This window comes from Ranitomeya imitator, chromosome 3 (genome assembly GCF_032444005.1).
Source record: "Ranitomeya imitator isolate aRanImi1 chromosome 3, aRanImi1.pri, whole genome shotgun sequence".
Classification (NCBI taxonomy): Eukaryota; Metazoa; Chordata; class Amphibia; order Anura; family Dendrobatidae; genus Ranitomeya; species Ranitomeya imitator.
The window spans coordinates 575,125,378-575,145,458 of NC_091284.1; the positions used below are offsets into that span (position 1 = coordinate 575,125,378).

A 20,081-nucleotide genomic window follows, 5' to 3' on the forward strand; every position below is an offset into this window, starting at 1 on the left:
CTGCGACCGGTCCTTGAAAGCAGAGAGTAAGTATAGTACCTATGCACACACCTAGTTTTTAAAACATGCATATTCACGTACTATATTCCAGCCACATAGTTTATTGCCCAGTCATTTATTTTGGCAAGTCCGAAGTATAGAAATGAAGAAAAAAATTCAAGCTCACCGAGGCGTGAAAAGTTAAAAATTAACTTCAATCATAAGCAGAGGATGAAACATCAGCACAATACAATAAAAACACTATCTACGCGTTTCAGGTTACAGGGAACATCAGACATCATGATTAAGGGGTGCCCTATCACCTGAAACGCGTAGATAGTGTTTTTATTGTATTGTGCTGATGTTTCATCCTCTGCTTATGATTGAAGTGAATCAAGTACTTAGTTTTTACTTTTCACGCCTCGGTGAGTTCGAATTTTTTCTTCAATTTTGTTCTTCTCACGCTTGACACAGCGTCTCCGTGCTCCGAGCCTTCTGGGATTACTACTATGGTGAGCTGGACTTCCTCTTTTTTTTCCGGAAATACGAAGTATACAGAACACAGAAAGATAGAAGATTGGCCATGCCCGGGCAATATTTCATAGTGGAGTAGTATATTGCCCATCCAGGTGTATCCCAGTTTTTTTACAAAAAAAAGGAAAAATATAATAGACACGGCATACCTTCTACTCCAAGGCAGGTTATGTTCCCATGGTTGCTCAGCTCGCAGGACCTGTGATGATGTCTCGGTCACATGACCGTGACGTCATGACAGTTCCGACGATAAGCGTAATTGTCGGGCGTTACAAACGGCAAACATGGGTGACTATTTTGAAATAAATAAATGTATTATATTTTTAATATTGATGCGGCATATGCAGTGTCAATATTAAAAATTGGTTAACATTAACGGCGGCAATGGATACCGCCGGTAAAGTTAGTTAATGACAGGGGAGTATGGGGGCAACGGGCCTTCACTGCGGGGAGTAAGGAGCGGGCATTTTAATCAGGCCTGTCACCCGCGCTGATTGGTCGCATCAGCCATGTCAGGCAGCTGGCTGGTTCAATCAGCAAACCGTTACGACTAACTGAACAAACCCTTAACAGTAATAGTGTGTGATGCAATGTTAAGTTTTACACAGGTGGTGACGAATGTGAAATGTTATATTTTGTATACTAATGGTTTCCTTATGTTTTCACAGAACACACAGCAGCACCCGCGAGACTGTCCGACCCTCTGGAGCAGTCCTTCGTGAAGCGCCATCTGAACCGTCGCAGCCATCCCACAGCGAGAGCAGGTCTGCACCACCACCATCTGGCGAACCGGCAGCCGGTCCATCAGATGTTCCCCTGGCCGAGGCCTCTGTCGCTCCTTCCTTCGGGTCTTCCCGACAGCATCAGTGGGCCTCGGACAGGGCGATCCTGCCCGAATTTTTACATTTGAGCACCGTATTCCAGAATGGTTTCAAGGCGCTGTGCGATAAAATGTCCAATATCGACCGGCGTCTTGAAACCATTGAATCGGAGCTCTCGAGGCCGGCCAAACATTTTTTTAGTGCCATACAGAAGGGCATGGTTGAACATCTTACGCCGGAACTCCAGATTTCGGTGATGCAGGCCTGCAACAACTCATATGTCACTGCTCTGCAGCAGGCTCGGGTCATGCAGTCAGCGACTACAATGCCCGCAGTACCATCACTGGCTGCCATGGCTCCGACTCCTGCTGCAGAGCACCACCACAGAGCTCCGCGTGCCGAGGGCCACCGCCACCACAGAACAGAGCCCCAAACTTCTGCTCCTGCCAGGCCTTCAAGGGCACACAGACGGGAAGCCGACCCACACCCAGAGGGAGAGAGGAGGAAAAAAAAGAAGAAGACGACAAGCACTACAACCTCGGCTATGGCTGCTCCCAAAACAAGCACCCAAAGTACCCAGCCTGGGTCTACCCGGAGCACACCCAGTACCCAGCCTGGGTCTACACGTAGCACACCCAGTACCCAGCCTGGGTCTACAAGGAGCACACCAAGTACCCAGCCTGGGTCTACCCGGAGCAGGAGTAGCCAGCCAAGGACACTGGTCGTCCCTCCTCCTCCCTCACCTCCTGCGCTGGCAGTCTCGCCACCGTCAACTGGCTGGATTGATGTCGGCATCCCGTCTAGTGTAATAGAGTATGCTGCTTCCTCCCCCTCGTCGTCCTCCTCGGTCTCCTCAACACCCATCAAAAGTGGAGTATATCAATCCCCCTTAATCGCAGACATCGATACCCCATAACATTACCCTTTTTTCTTTGTGTCCCAAATAAAATTGTTAATTTTTTTCAAAAAAACTGAGTTTTTATTGTCTATAATAAAGTTCGCACCAAATCACACCGTGCGCCGTATAAACAAATCTTGTGTTTGCAACACCTGATGTGCAATGTCTGACAATATTTTATCAATATTTTTTTTCATTTTTTTATAGGGCTGTCGCTCATTCTACTATGAGATGTTACAAACACAAACAGCATTGCTCAATATATCAATTTTAACCCCTTAGCGACCGCCGATACGCCTTTTAACGGCGGCCGCTAAGGGTACTTAAACCACAGCGCCGTTAATTAACGGCGCTGTGGAAAAAGTCCATAGCGCCCCCCAGAGGCCGATTTTCTCCGGGGTCTCGGCTGCCGAGGGTAGCCGAGACCCCAGAGAACATGATTCGGGGGGTTTTTAACCCACCCCGCATTTGCGATCGCCGGTAATTAACCGTTTACCGGCGATCTCAAAAAAAAAAAAAAAAAGCGATCTCTTTAATTTCTCTGTCCTCCGATGTGATCGCACATCGGAGGACAGAGAAAAGGGGTCCCAGGAGGCCCCCCAATACTCACCTAGCTCCCCCGATGCTCCTCGTGTCTCCCGGTGGGCGCCGCCATCTTCAAAATGGCGGGCGCAAGAGCACGATCGGGGTCGGTATTACCGACCCCTGTTTTGCGATCGCCGGTAATTAACTGTTTACTGGCGACCGCAAAAAAAAAAAAAAAAAGTAAAGTGTAATTCTCTGTCCTCTGATGTGATCGCACATCAGAGGACAGAGAAATAGGTGAGTATGCTAGGGTCCCCGAATCCCCCTAGGTCCCTGGATCCTCTTGCTGCTCCTCCTGGCCGCCGGCAGCAGAACATGGCGGACGCATGCCCAGTGCGCCCGCCATCTGTCTCCATCTGCCGGCCGGCCGGCAGGAGAACAGCAGTTGGGGCTAAAATTAGGGGTAGGGTTAGGGGTAGGGTTAGGGGTAGGGTTAGGTTAGGGTTAGGTTAGGGGTAGGGTTAGGTTAGGGTTAGGGGTAGGGTTAGGGGTAGGGTTAGGTTAGGGGTAGGGTTAGGTTAGGGTTAGGGGTAGGGTTAGGTTAGGGGTAGGTTTAGGGGTAGGGTTAGGTTAGGGTTAGGTTAGGGGTAGGGTTAGGGTTAGGTTAGGGGTAGGGTTAGGGGTAGGGTTAGGTTAGGGGTAGGGTTAGGTTAGGGTTAGGGGTAGGGTTAGGTTAGGGGTAGGGTTAGGGGTAGTGTTAGGTTAGGGGTAGTGTTAGGTTAGGGGTAGGGTTAGGGTTAGGTTAGGGTTAGGGGTAGGGTTAGGGGTAGGGTTAGGGGTAGGGTTAGGGTTAGGGGTAGGGTTAGGGGTAGGGTTAGGGGTAGGGTTAGGGGTAGGGTTAGGGGTAGGGTTAGGTTAGGGGTAGGGTTAGGTTAGGGGTAGGGCTAGGGTTAGGGGTAGGGTTAGGTTAGGGTTAGGGGTAGGGTTAGGTTAGGGTTAGGTTAGGGTTAGGTTAGGGGTAGGGTTAGGGGTAGGGTTAGGTTAGGGGTAGGGTTAGGTTAGGGGTAGGGCTAGGGTTGGGGCTAAATTTAGGGTTAGGGTTGGGGCTAAATTTAGGGTTAGGGTTGGGGCTAAACTTAGGGTTAGGCTTCTTTCACACTTACGTCGGTACGGGGCCGTCGCAATGCGTCGGCCCGACATACCGACGCACGTTGTGAAAATTGTGCACAACGTGGGCAGCAGCTGTAGTTTTTCAACACATCCGCTGCCCAATCTATGTCCTGGGGAGGATGGGGCGGAGTTACGGCCACGTATGCGCGGTCAGAAATGGCGGATGCGACGTACAAAAAAACGTTTCATTGAACGTTTTTTTGTGCCGACGCTCCGCCAAAACACAACTGATCCAGTGCACGACGGACGCGACGTGTGGCCATCCGTCACGATCCGTCGGCAATACAAGTCTATGGGCAAAAAACGCATCCTGCGGGCACATTTGCAGGATCCGTTTCTTGTCCAAAACGACGGATTGCGACGGAATGCCAAACGACGCAAGTGTGAAAGTAGCCCTAGGGCTAGGGTTAGGGTTGGGGCTAAAGTTAGGGCTAGGGTTGGGGCTAAAGTTAGGGTTAGAGCTGGGATTAGGGTTAGGGTTTGGATTAGGGTTCGTATTAGGGTTAGGGTTGGCATTAGGGTTACGCTTGGGATTAGGGTTAGGTTTGGGATTAGGGTTAAGGTTAGGGTTGTGATTAGGGGTGTATTGGGATTAGGGTTAGGTTTGAGGTTAGGGTTGAGATTAGGATTAGGGGTGTGTTGGATTTAGGGTTTTGATTAGGGTTATGGTTAGGGTTGACATTAGGGTTGTTTTGGGGTAAGGGTTGTGATTATGGTTAGGGTTAGTGATTAGGATTATGGATGAGGTTGGGATTAGGGTTAGGGGTGTGTTGGGGTTAGGGTTGGAGCTAGAATTGGGGGGTTTCCACTGTTTAGGTACATCAGGGGGTCTCCAAACACGACAGCCAATTTTGCGCTCAAAAAGTCAAATGGTGCTCCCTCCCTTCTGAGCTCTGCCGTGCGCCCAAACAGTGGGTTACCCCCACATATGGGGCATCAGCGTACTCGGGATAAATTGGACAACAACTTCTGGGGTCCAATTTCTCTTGTTACCCTTGTGAAAATAAAAACTTGGGGGCTACAAAATCTTTTTTGTGAAAAAAAAAATATTTTTTATTTTCACGACTCTGCATTCTAAACTTCTGTGAAGCACTTGGGCATTCAAAGTTCTCACCACACATCTAGATAAGTTCCTTGGGGGGTCTAGTTTCCAAAATGGGGTCACTTGTGGGGGGTTACTACAGTTTAGGCACATCAGGGGCTCTCCAAACGCGACGTGGCGTCCGATCTCAATTCCAGCCAATTCTACATTGAAAAAGTAAAACGGCACTCTTTCTCTTCCAAGCTCTGCGGTGCGCCCAAACAGTGGTTTACCCCCACATATTGGGTATCGACGTACTCAGGAGAAATTGCACAACAACTTTTGTGGTCTAATTTCTCCTGTTACCCTTGTGAAAATAAAAATTTGTGGGCAAAAATATCATTTTTGTAGAAAAAATGCTATTTTTTTTTTTCACGGCTCTACGTTATAAACTTCTGTGAAGCACATGGGGGTTCAAAGTGCTCGCCACACATCTAGATAAGTTCCTTAAGGGGTCTAGTTTCCAAAATGGTGTCACTTGTGAGGAGTTTCCACTGTTTAGGTACATCAGGGGCTCTCTAAATGTGACATGGTGTCCGATCTCAATTCCAGCCAATTCTGCATTGAAAAAGTCAAACGGCGCTCCTTCACTTCTAAGTTCTGCGGTGCGCCCTAACAGTGGTTTACCCCCACATATGGGGTATTGGCGTATTCAGGAGAAATTGCATAACAAAATTTATGGTTACATTTCTGTTTTTACACTTGTGAAAATAAAAAAAATGGTTCTGAATTAAGATGTTTGCAAAAAAAAGTTAAATGTTCATTTTTTCCTTCCACATTGTTTCAGTTCCTGTGAAGCACGTAAAGGGTTAATAAACTTCTTGAATGTGGTTTTGAGAACCTTGAGGGGTGTAGTTTTTAGAATGGTGTCACACTTCATTATTTTCTATCATATAGACCCCTCAAAATGACTTCAAATGTGATGTGGTCCCTAAAAAAAAATGGTGTTGTAAAAATGAGAAATTGCTGGTCAACTTTTAACCCTTATAACTCCCTAACAAAAAAAAATTTTGTTTCCAAAATTGTGCTGATGTAAAGTAGACATGTGGGAAATGTTATTTATTAACTATTTTTTATGACATATCTCTCTGATTTAAGGGCATAAAAATACAAAGTTTGAAAACTGCAAAATTTTAAAAATTTTCGCCATATTTCCGTTTTTTTCATAAATAATCGCAAGTAATATCGAAGAAATGTTACCACTAACATGAAGTACAATATGTCACGAAAAAACAATCTCAGAATCAGCGGGATCCGTTGAAGCGTTCCAGAGTTATAACCTCATAAAGTGACAGTGGTCAGAATTGCAAAAATTGGCCTGGTCATTAAGTACCAAATTGGCTCTGTCACTAAGGGGTTAAAATGTACCATCACACAACGATTTCATTAACGATATAGTTGGTTTTTGTCAGTAACCAACGTTATCTTTTCTGAAATCGTCCAACGATTAGGCCCCTGCTGGGAGATTGTAGGTCTCAGCCAATGATTAGGAATTTTTTGGGGTAACTGATCACACGCTGTCATTGTTGGATCGGCGTGTTTGACACCGATCCAGCGATGTCTTTGCTGTAAACAAGGGGATATTGGGTTACTAGCGCAGTGTTTTAAACAATCAAAAAAGTGAACAATACCCCCCCCCAAAAAAAAAGGTGTCAACCACGTCCCTCGCCGTCATCTTCCCGCAGTGACTGACACTGTCATTCCCGCCCGTAAAGCAGAGCACACCGTTGATGCTGTGCTTTAGGGCTGGCACAGTACGGAAAGGTGACTGCGATGGACGTGTCACACACCGGAATGTAAGGGTTTTTTTTTTTTTTTTAAATTAAATTTACAATGGTAAACAGGGAAAACATCGTGAGTGCGGCCATGCGCTTCATAACACAATGTTTACCCAGATTACACGGGGACTTGCTCTTTTTTTGGTCGCTGGAGAGCTGTCTGTGTGACAGCTCTCCAGCAACCACGTGACGACTAACAACGATCACGGTCCGGTCGTATCACTGGTCGGTATCGTTGGCTAATCGTTTTATTACGGTACCTTAAGAATATTGGTCAGGTGAGGTGGTAGCAATGTTCACAGTGTCGCCACTATTTGACTCTGGACGTATACTAGCATCCTGAGTGCAATAGTGTTAACTCTGTAGAGTTTTGCAAACATGATCGTCTCCCTCCTTGTCAAACCAGGTTCCATATGCAAATAGTCTGCAAGATTAAAAATGGTTGACAAGGTGGGAGCCGATCATGTTATATGTCAAAACTATGGAACACACGGCTGAAAAAATTTTTTGTTTTGTCACAGTCCATTTGGGTACTGGTGCTCACAAATTTTGTGGGACACACATTAGTTTATATAACATTGGATTTTAAATTTTGTTTACTATGGAAAAACATATGAGAGATTTGTTTTGTGAAAACGGAAAGGCACAAGAACTTTATTTCAAAACACAACGCACTAGACAATCAGGGGACATTAACAACATTTAAATAACATTACATAGGCTGGTAAAATGACATGGACTCAACAGTGTTTACATGACAGTGTTTTTATTGTAGCATAATACCAAGATTAATTAAACCATTTGATCTTGCCATGAAACACGCCCAACATCTGAAACAAAGTATGCAGCAAATTGGTCCCTCATATGAGCAATCTCCACAGTTGTCCGCAGAGGATGATCTTGATAATCAGGCAATGGATTTGGTATGGGTTCATCGAGTTCCACGTTGACTGTCTCTTTATCAATAATATAATTGTGGAGAACCACACAAGCCTTCACCACCTCATCCACTGTCTCAATTTTCAAATTTATAGCGGATCCTAAGATACGCCATTTGGAGACAAGGATTCCAAAGGCGCACTCCACAGTTCTTCTGGCCCTGGACAGTCTATAATTAAAAATACTTTTTGTGCGGTCCAACCCCCGACTGGAGTACGGTTTCAGTAGGTTGCCACTCATTTGAAAAGCCTCATCCCCAACCACAACAAATGGCATGGCCGGGCCTTCGGTGTTGGGAAGAGGTCGTGGCTGGGGGAAATTAAAATTGTTCTCGTATAATCTTCGGCCCATGTCAGACTCCTTAAATGTCCGTGAATCATTTGCACGGCCAAACGCTCCAATGTCCACAGCGAGAAACCTGCAGTCCGCACCTGCAATTGCCATGAGCACGGTGGAAAATTATTTTTTATAATTAAAAAAAAGAGATCCACTTCTTGAAGGCTTGGTAATCCTAATGTGCTTCCCATCCACGGCTCCAATACAGTTTGGGAAAGAACACACTTGTTCGAATTTTTTGGCGTTGGCCTGCCATAATTCTGTTGTAGGGATGGGTAAAAATTCCTCCCGGAGGTTGTCCCACAATGCGCGGCATGTGTCGGCAATAATACCAGAAAGTGTGGAGACTCCAATCCTAAACTGGAAATGCAGTGATCTCAAGGTCTCTCCGGTAGCCAGGAAACTGACAAGAAAAATAAATAAATATAATTAATTAAATTGTTATGAAATAAATTTTCTTTTTTAATTACAATCCCCCACCCCACAAAACCAAAACACGCTACTTTAAAAAAATGGCAAGAACATATAAATCCTTCACATTGCATTACGTACCGTAGAGTCACCAGCAGACGTTCCTCGGGGGAAATCGATTTACGGAGCTGCGTGTCCTGCCTGGAAATGGTTCCTTCCACCAGACGCAGCAGATATCGGAAGCTGTTTTGAGACATCCTGGTGTATTCAAAGTATTTCTCCTGGTTCTCATTTAACTCGCCAAACAGACAACGGTAGGCTCCACGACTCTCTCGGACTTCCACTATAGGGTGTAGCTAAAAACGCCGACGACTCCTTCTCCGTAGTTTGTCTCTTTTCCTCTGTTCATGACAGGCAATAGCATAAGCAATAGCATGGGCAAATTCCAGCTCCATATTGAGGTAGATACTCTCCATGGGACGCTCCATCTTGATGCTGTATGGTTGGACTTAATCTATGCCGGGGTATATATACCACAATTACATTATACCCACCCTCATCTACCCATTGGTGGCATTATCTAGTGTATAGACACTAGACCCACCCTCTTCTATTCATTGGTGGTATTATCTAGTGTCTAGACACTAAATTGTGTTGAAAGATGACATCATTGTTTGACAACGCATGCGTTGTAAAACGCTGCGTTTTTTGGAAAAACGCAACAAAAACGCACAAAAAACGCTGCGTTTTACGACGCATCCGTTCGACGCATGCGTCAAAAATGGTGCGTTTTTGCGTGCGTTTCCGATGCGTCGTGCGTTGCGTCGGCGACACTGCGTCGCATGACGCTAATGTGAACGTAGCCTTATCTATATCTTATCTGTGCTACTTTCCATTGCTGGTACCAGCACGCTTTGCGCTTTGGCTATCGCTATATTCTTTTATCTTCACTGCGCATGCGCCCGCCTGCACTATGGCATCTGATGAGATTAGATCATTTCTCACACCCTGACTCTGATCACGCAGCTGGCTTTGTCATCTTGTTCCTGGCTCCACAACCTCACACCGGTATGTCATTATATCTTATTTCTGCATGCATATAAACCGGAAGGGTCTGCCTCAAAGTCAGTTCCCTGACGAAGCTGCATCGGCAGCGATACGCGTGGGGCCTTTACCTCACCCCCTGTTGCTCAGGCTTGCATGGCTTTATTTTATAGCCTGTTCTGAGTTTATCATGGGGCTTCACCTGCTCACATCCCTTAGGCTATGATAGCCTTTTTCTTATCCTATATTTCCTTTTTTTGACATCTTGATCTTTTTTGTCAGTATTGGATTTTCCCTGTTTTCCCCTTACTCCATGTATGGCTCCGTTTGTAGGACTTTCTCCCCATATTATCTGAGGCTGGTTTCACATTTGCGTTTTTTGCCGCTGCGTTTTAACGCAAAAAAAGCATGCGTTTTTTTTCCTATATTTAACATTAAAAACGCATGCCTTTTTTTTGTATGCGATTTGCCGCGTTTGACGACGCACGCGTTGTTTCTATGCTTGCGTTTTGTTGCGGAAATGCAACATGTAGTAATTTCTAGAGGCTTTTTTTGCGGCAAAAAAAGTATTGCTGTCTATGTAAACGCATGCGTTTTTAAGCACATGCGTTTGGTTGCGTTTTTTTAACGCATGCGTTTCCATAGAGAAAAGCAATTCTACACACTGATAAGCCACCCCCCACCATCAAGGTGATAAAGGGATCCAAACCCTAACCCTAGGGATCCAAACCCTAACCCTAGGGATCCAAACCCTAACCCTAGCCATTTCTATTTATAGTGGGTTTTCTAGTTGATTTTTATGATTGGCAGCTGTCACACACTAAAGACGCTTTTTATTCCAAAAAATATTTTTTGCGTTACCACATTTTGAGAGCTACAATTTTTCCATATTTTGGTCCACAGAGTCATGTCACACACCCTCTGTAGTCCCATTGGCGGTGTCTGGATCTTGATTTTTCTCTTGTGAAATTTCTCATCATGCTTTTAAAAAACGCAAACGCGGTAAAAAACGCATGTAAACGCATAGAAACGCTGGGTTTTTTCACCGCATACGAAAATGCATGCGTCTAAAAAACGCAGCGTTTGTACGCGTTTACATGCGTTTTTTTCACCACCTGTGGATGCGTTTCAAACGCTGCGTTTTTTAACGCAAATGTGAAACTAGCCTGAGCTCATATACCAGAGCTGTCTTGGAGTAGAGGCACATAGTTACATCGGGTTTTGTCTACATTTCCCCCAGGGACATGGGAGCCGATACACATTATTATATGTGCTAGCATATGTGTTTGCTACACTGACAGGGGTCCTCGTGGTGGCACATATAAACGCATGCTGTCATCCTTCAGCATGCTAAACAGGGCGTGGTGTGTCTATTTTCCATATCTCATTGACACACCACTCCCTCCTTTTTGTTTGGGATGTTTGTGCAGGTCGCCATTCACACTTGTTTGCGTGCACCATTTACGGTAGATTCATTTAGATTCATTAGAATGGTATAACAGGGTCATTGAACTCTCTACAAAAGCATGTTGTGATTTTTTCTCTGCATTATTCGGGGGTGTTGGTTTATTGGTCATGTCATATACATGTATTTTATATGTGTTTTTAATGTTGTTTGTTTTTGAGGTGGAATGCATCTATGATAAATAGTCTACCCTACACAAAAAAATGCATAAATATCTTTGGAAAAATACTAGTACCACAAGGAGTCCATGAAAAATCCACTTAGGCAAAACGTACGTTGGAGTCGGAGTCCTTGAGGGTCACAGATCTTCTTCACACTGGTACTAGTATTTTTCCAAAGATATTTATGCATTTTTTTTGTCTATGGTAGACAATTTATCATAGATGCATATGCACTTTATTGAGATGGATGGCTTATTATTTTTGTCATCTATTTGGTCTTTTTTGCACTTTGGAGGGTCAAATATATTTTTCTAGTATCTTTTATATTATATGGATCTGGTCTCCTCATTTAACCCCTTTACCCCCAAGGGTGGTTTGCACGTTATGGACCGGGCCAATTTTTACAATTCTGACCACTGTCCCTTTATCAGGTTATAACTCTGGAACGCTTCAACGGATCCCGGTGATTCTGACATTGTTTTCTCGAGACATATTGTACTTCATGATCGTGGTAAAATTTCTTTGATAGTACCTGCATTTATTTGTGAAAAAAACGGAAATTTGGTGAAAATTTCGCAATTTCCCAACTTTGAATTTTTATGCAATTAAATCACAGAAATATGTCACAGAAAATACATTATAAGTAACATTTCCCACATGTCTACTTTACATCAGCACAATTTTGGAACCAAAATTTTTTTTTCTTAGGGAGTTATAAGGGTTAAAAGTTGACCAGCAATTTCTCATTTTTACAACACCATTTTTTTTTTTAGGGACCACATCTCATTTGAAGTCATTTTGAGGGGTCTATATCAGGGGTCCCCAACTCCAGTCCTCAAGGCCCACCAACATGTCATGTTTTCAGGATTTCCTTAGTCTTGCCCAGGTAATAATTGCATCACCTGTGCAATGCAAAGGAAATCCTGAAAACATGACCTGTTGGTGGGCCTTGAGGACTGGAGTTGGGGACCCCTGGTCTATATGATAGAAAATACCCAAGTGTGACACCATTCTAAAAACTGCACCCCTCAAGGTGCTCAAAACCACATTCAAGAAGTTTATTAACCCTTCAGGTGTTTCACAGGAATTTTTGGAATGTTTAAAAATAAACATTTAACTTTTTTTCACAAAAAATTTACTTCAGCTCCAATTTGTTTTATTTTACCAAGGGTAACAGGAGAAAATGGACCCCAAACGTTGTTGTACAATTTGTCCTGAGTACGCCGATACCCGACATGTGGGGGTAAACCACTGTTTGGGCGCATGACAGAGCTCGGAAGCGAAGAAGCGCCATTTGACTTTTCAATGCAAAATTGACTGGAATTGAGATGGGACGCCATGTTGCGTTTGGAGAGCCACTGATGTGCCTAAACATTGAAACCCCCCACAAGTGACACCATTTTGGAAAGTAGACCCCCTAAGGAACTTATCTAGAGGTGTAGTGAGCACTTTGACCCATCAAGTGCTTCACAAAAGTTTATAATGCAGAGCCGTAAAAATAAAACAAAAATTTTTTCCCAAAAAAATATTTTTTAGCCCCCAGTTTTGTATTTTTCCAAGGGTAACAGGATAAATTGGACCCTAAATCTTGTTGTCCAATTTGTCCCGAGTACGCCGATACCCCATATGTTGGGGTAAACCCCTGTTTGGGCGCATGGGAGGGATCGGAAGGGAAGGAGCACTGTTTTACTTTTTCAACGCAGAATTGGCTGGAATTGAGATCGGACGCCATGTCGCATTTGGAGAGCCCCTGATGTGCCTAAACAGTGGAAACCCCCAAATTATAACTGAAACCCTAATCCAAACACACCCCTAACCCTAATCCCAACGGTAACCCTAACCACACCTCTAACCCAGACACACCCCTAACCCTAATCCCAACCGTAAATGTAATCCAAACCCTAACTTTAGCCCCAACCCTAACTCTAGCCTTAACCCTAGCCCTAACCCTAACCCCAACCCCAGCCCTAACCCCAGCCCTAATGGGAGAATGGAAATAAATACATTTTTTTCATTTTTGAATTTTTCCCTAAGTAACAGGGTGATGAAGGGGGGTTTGATTTACTTTTATAGCGGGTTTTTTAGCGGATTTTTATGATTGGCAGCCGTCACACACTGAAAGACGCTTTTTATTGAAAAAAAGCCATAATTTTTCCATATTTTGGTCCACAGAGTCATGTGAGGTCTTGTTTTTTGCGGGACGAGTTGATGTTTTTACTGGTAACATTTTCAGGCACGTGACGTTTTTTGATTGCTTTTTATTCCGATTTTTGTGAGGCAGAATGACCAAAAACCAGCTATTCATGAATTTCTTTTGGGGGAGACGTTTATACCGTTCTGCGTTTGGTAAAATTGATAAAGCAGTTTTATTCTTCGGGTCTGTACGATTACATCGATACCTCATTTATATCATTTTTTTATGTTTTGGCGCTTTTATACGATAAAAACTATTTTATAGAAAAAATAATTATTTTTGCATCGCTTTATTCTGAGGACTATAACTTTTTTATTTTTTTGCTGATGATGCTGTATGGCAGCTTGTTTTTTGCGGGACAAGATGCCGCTTTCAGCGGTACCATGGTTATTTATATCTGTCTTTTTGATCGCGTGTTATTCCACTTTTTGTTCGGCGGTATGATAATAAAGCGTTTTTTGCCTCGTTTTTTTTTTTTTCCTTACGGTGTTTACCGAAGGGGTTAACTAGTGATATAGTTTTATAGGTGGGGTCGTTACGGATGCGGCGATACTAAATATGTGTACTTTTATTGCTTGTTTTTTTTTATTTAGATAAAGAAATGAATTTACAGGTAGTTTTTTCTTCTATCCTTCCAGTAGACGGGCATGGCACCAGGAGATGGAACAGGATCCTTGATGCAAACAACTGGCTAAGACGATGGTGCAGACAACAAGGATTCGGATTCCTGGACCACGGTGTGAATTACTTGTACGATGGACTCCTCGCCAGAGACGGACTACACCTCAACAAACCTGGGAAACACACATTCGCCAGAAGACTCGCTACACTCATCAGGAGGGAGTTAAACTAGAAGAAGAGGGGACGGGAAGAAAAACATTAGACTTGAACAAAGAAGATCCAGGAAAACATACTCAGAAGGGAGGTAAGAACATTTCTAAAACAATCCACAGTGAGGAGATTGGAACAAAACAAAATCCTCTAAACTGCATGCTCGCAAACGCCAGAAGCCTGACAAACAAGATGGAAGAACTAGAAGCAGAAATATCTACAGGTAACTTTGACATAGTGGGAATAACCGAGACATGGTTAGATGAAAGCTATGACTGGGCAGTTAACTTACAGGGTTACAGTCTGTTTAGAAAGGATCGTAAAAATCGGAGAGGAGGAGGGGTTTGTCTCTATGTAAAGTCTTGTCTAAAGTCCACTTTAAGGGAGGATATTAGCGAAGGAAATGAGGATGTCGAGTCCATATGGGTCGAAATTCATGGAGGGAAAAATGGTAACAAAATTCTCATTGGGGTCTGTTACAAACCCCCAAATATAACAGAAACCATGGAAAGTCTACTTCTAAAGCAGATAGATGAAGCTGCAACCCATAATGAGGTCCTGGTTATGGGGGACTTTAACTACCCGGATATTAACTGGGAAAGTGAAACCTGTGAAACCCATAAAGGCAACAGGTTTCTGCTAATAACCAAGAAAAATTATCTTTCACAATTGGTGCAGAATCCAACCAGAGGAGCAGCACTTTTAGACCTAATACTATCTAATAGACCTGACAGAATAACAAATCTGCAGGTGGTCGGGCATCTAGGAAATAGCGACCACAATATTGTGCAGTTTCACCTGTCTTTCACTAGGGGGACTTGTCAGGGAGTCACAAAAACACTGAACTTTAGGAAGGCAAAGTTTGACCAGCTTAGAGATGCCCTTAATCTGGTAGACTGGGACAATATCCTCAGAAATAAGAATACAGATAATAAATGGGAAATGTTTAAGAACATCCTAAATAGGCAGTGTAAGCGGTTTATACCTTGTGGGAATAAAAGGACTAGAAATAGGAAAAACCTAATGTGGCTAAACAAAGAAGTAAGACAGGCAATTAACAGTAAAAAGAAAGCATTTGCACTACTAAAGCAGGATGGCACCATTGAAGCTCTAAAAAACTATAGGGAGAAAAATACTTTATCTAAAAAACTAATTAAAGCTGCCAAAAAGGAAACAGAGAAGCACATTGCTAAGGAGAGTAAAACTAATCCCAAACTGTTCTTCAACTATATCAATAGTAAAAGAATAAAAACTGAAAATGTAGGCCCCTTAAAAAATAGTGAGGAAAGAATGGTTGTAGATGACGAGGAAAAAGCTAACATATTAAACACCTTCTTCTCCACGGTATTCACGGTGGAAAATGAAATGCTAGGTGAAATCCCAAGAAACAATGAAAACCCTATATTAAGGGTCACCAATCTAACCCAAGAAGAGGTGCGAAACCGGCTAAATAAGATTAAAATAGATAAATCTCCGGGTCCGGATGGCATACACCCACGAGTACTAAGAGAACTAAGTAATGTAATAGATAAACCATTATTTCTTATTTTTAGGGACTCTATAGTGACAGGGTCTTTTCCGCAGGACTGGCGCATAGCAAATGTGGTGCCAATATTCAAAAAGGGCTCTAAAAGTGAACCTGGAAATTATAGGCCAGTAAGTCTAACCTCTATTGTTGGTAAAATATTTGAAGGGTTTCTGAGGGATGTTATTCTGGATTATCTCAATGAGAATAACTGTTTAACTCCATATCAGCATGGGTTTATGAGAAATCGCTCCTGTCAAACCAATCTAATCAGTTTTTATGAAGAGGTAAGCTATAGACTGGACCACGGTGAGTCATTGGACGTGGTATATCTCGATTTTTCCAAAGCGTTTGATACCGTGCCGCACAAGAGGTTGGTACACAAAATGAGAATGCTTGGTCTGGGGGAAATTGTGTGTAAATGGGTTAGTAACTGGCTTAGTGATAGAAAGCAGAGGGTGGTTATAAATGGTATAGTCTCTAACTGGGTCGCTGTGACCAGTGGGGTACCGCAGGGGTCAGTATTGGGACCTATTCTCTTCAACATATTCATTAATGATCTGGTAGAAGGTTTACACAGTAAAATATCGATATTTGCAGATGATACAAAACTATGTAAAGCAGTTAATACAAGAGAAGATAGTATTCTGCTACAGATGGATCTGGATAAGTTGGAAACTTGGGCTGAAAGGTGGCAGGTGAGGTTTAACAATGATAAATGTAAGGTTATACACATGGGAAGAAGGAATCAATATCACCATTACACACTGAATGGGAAACCACTGGGTAAATCTGACAGGGAGAAGGACTTGGGGATCCTAGTTAATGACAAACTTACCTGGAGCAGCCAGTGCCAGGCAGCAGCTGCCAAGGCAAACAGGATCATGGGGTGCATTAAAAGAGGTCTGGATACACATGATGAGAGCATTATACTGCCTCTGTACAAATCCCTAGTTAGACCGCACATGGAGTACTGTGTCCAGTTTTGGTCACCGGTGCTCAGGAAGGATATAATGGAACTAGAGAGAGTACAAAGGAGGGCAACAAAATTAATAAAGGGGATGGGAGAACTACAATACCCAGATAGATTAGCGAAATTAGGATTATTTAGTCTAGAAAAAAGACGACTGAGGGGCGATCTAATAACCATGTATAAGTATATAAGGGGACAATACAAATATCTCGCTGAGGATCTGTTTATACCAAGGAAGGTGACAGGCACAAGGGGGCATTCTTTGCGTCTGGAGGAGAGAAGGTTTTTCCACCAACATAGAAGAGGATTCTTTACTGTTAGGGCAGTGAGAATCTGGAATTGCTTGCCTGAGGAGGTGGTGATGGCGAACTCAGTCGAGGGGTTCAAGAGAGGCCTGGATGTCTTCCTGGAGCAGAACAATATTGTATCATACAATTAGGTTCTGTAGAAGGACGTAGATCTGGGGATTTATTATGATGGAATATAGGCTGAACTGGATGGACAAATGTCTTTTTTCGGCCTTACTAACTATGGGAATAATATTTTTTTTTCTTCATTATTTAGGTTTTTTTTTAATTTTTTTTTTTTTTTTTACACGTCTGGAAATTTTTTTTTTTACTTTTTTACTTTGTCCCAGGGGGGACATCACAGATCGGTGATCTGAGTGTGCACAGCACCCTGTCAGATCACCGATCTGACTTGCAGCACTGCAGGCTTCACAGTGCCTGCTCTGAGCAGGCTCTGTGAAGCCACCTCCCTCCCTGCAGGACCCGGATGCCACGGCCATCTTGGATCCGGGTCTGGAGCAGGGAGGGAGGTGGAGACCCTCGCAGCAACGCGATCACATCGCGTTGCTGCGGGGGGCTCAGGGAAGCCCCCTCCCTGCGCGATGCTTCCCTGTACCGCCGGCACACCGCGATCATGTTTAATCGCGGTGTGCCGGGGGTTAATGTGCCGGGGGCAGTCCATGACCGCTCCTGGCACATAGTGCCGGATGTCAGCTGCGATATGCAGCTGACACCCGGCCGCGCTCCCCCGTGAGCGCGGCCGATCGCTCTGGACGTACTATTCCGTCCTTTGGAAGTAGGGCCCACCCCACATGGACGGAATAGTATGTCCATTGGCAGAAAGGGGTTAATATATATTTTGTAACATGGTGTAGTATTGTTAGTTGTCTTTTCCTTTTTTGTATATTTCATTCTTATTTTCAATAAAATTATTTTTTATACTTTTTCTCTTTGTGATTATCGCCTTATGTTCACTTTGATATTGGTTTTATGGTAATTGGTTGACATCAATTCACTAGGGTGAATTTTGTTGTGTAATTATGAAAACACGAAGATCTTGTGCCATACAATAGCTTTTCTATAAACCATTAATAAACTTGAGATCAGACACAGTGGAACTTTTTTACAAATCTATGGAGACTAGATTAATTTACCCTTTGTACTGAAAATCCATCGCATATTCAGAATTTTGATAAAATGAACAAGCCTTTAAAACCCCACTCAGATATACTGCAATGTAAACTGAATATGTAACAAAAGACGAGGCTGAAGTTGGTTTCTTATTCGTTCAGTTTCTTATTCGGAGCTGAAGTTGGTTTCTTATTCGGCAATTTTTCTTTTCTGTTTTTTATAGGTTTAACAACAAAAACTAAGCATCACAATAATAAACAATGCAGTGAGGTGCCCCGATGTGAACACACTTAAAAACAGCTTCAAAAACAATAAAACTGGCACAAAAATGGGCATCAAAGTGGGCACCAAAGAGTTAAAGAAAGGGTTACACGCCTTTGGGCCACTGATCTCACACTGCAGACATATAGAACAGGGTGCCCCACATCAAAAACAGTTATCTCCAGCCTGGCCCAAATGGGTTCTGGGCATCAGAACTGGCATCAAAGTGGTCAGTCAATTTTGGCCATTTGAATAAGGAACTGATGTTTTTAAGTGGTTAAATGACTTTGGGCCACTGAACTGACACTTAAAATACACAGACAGTGATGCCCTGCATCAAACCCAGGTCCCTACAGCCTGGCCCAAATGGGTTCTGGGCATCAGAACGGGCATCAAAGTGGGCAAACAGCCCATTTTCACAGATTTGAATAAGTAACTGATGTTTTTAAGTGGTTAAATGACAAAAGTATGTAACAATTTCTCCACAACACTGAAGACAATTTTCACAGAAGTTTCACAGCTGCACATTCCCTGTGCCCCCTCACATCCCGTGTCCCACATCCGCTGTGCCCCCCACTCATCCCGTGCCCTCACATCCACTGTATCCCCACACGCATTTCCTGTTCCCCCTCACATCTGCTGTACCCCCCACACATCCCGTGTACCTCATCCGCTGCACCCCCTCATCCCGTGCCCTCACATCCGCTGTACCCCCCATCCGCTGTACCCCCCCATGCATTTCCTGTGCTCCCTCACATCTGCTGTACCCCCCACACATCCCGTGTCCCACATCCGCTGTGCCCCCCACACGCATTTCCTGTGCCCCCTCACATCTGCTGTACCCCCCATGCATTTCCTGTGCTCCCTTACATCTGCTGTACCCCCAACACGCATTTCCTGTGCCCCCTCACATCTGCTGTACCCCCAACACGCATTTCCTGTGCCCCCTCACATCTGCTGTACCCCCACACGCATTTCTTGTGCCCCCTCACATCTGCTGTACCCTCCATACGCATTTCCTGTGCCCCCTCACATCTGCTGTACCCCCACACACACATCCGCTGTGCCCCCTCACATGCATCCCGTGCCCCTCACACATTTCCTGAGCCCCCTCACATCTGCTGTACCCCCCACACATCTGCTGTGCTCCCTCACATGCATCCCGTGCCCCCTCACATCCTCTGTAGTGTACCCCCTCACATGCATAACCTGTGCCCCCTCACATCGGCTGTAGTGTACCCCCGCACATCCCCTGTGCCCCCCTCACATCCAATGTACCCACCACATCCTGTGCCCCACATACGCTGTGCCCCCTCACATCCCCTGTGCCCCCACACGCATCCCGTGCCCCCTCACATCACCTGTACCCCCCACATCCTGTGCCCCACATACGCTGTGCCCCCACATCCGCTGTACCCCCTCACATCCCCTGTACCCCCCACATCCTGGGCCACACATACACCGTACCCACACACATCCCGTGCCCCACATATGCCGTACCCCCACACACATCCCTGATGACCTGACAGATGTGTTGTATAACCATTATCCAGGGATAGCAACAAAAATAAAGCCCTCAGGCAGGACACACGGTGCGGCTTCTGTGTCAGGATCCAAACATTGGCACAAGCTGGCCATGGTATTGGTGACTATGGGCTTTTCCAGGCAGCCTTACCGCACAGCGCCTGGAGGTGTCTGTATAGGGCTCTATAAGACATCCAGACTTTATTACAGATG

At 44.3% G+C, this 20,081-nt stretch overlaps 1 protein-coding gene across 2 annotated transcripts in view; it reads right to left on the reverse strand.

The window, feature by feature from the left end:
- Positions 1-20,081, reverse strand: part of TMTC4 (transmembrane O-mannosyltransferase targeting cadherins 4) — a 253,025-nt gene that overhangs the window by 232,518 nt on the left and 426 nt on the right. The gene's annotated exons all lie outside the window — the stretch shown is intronic.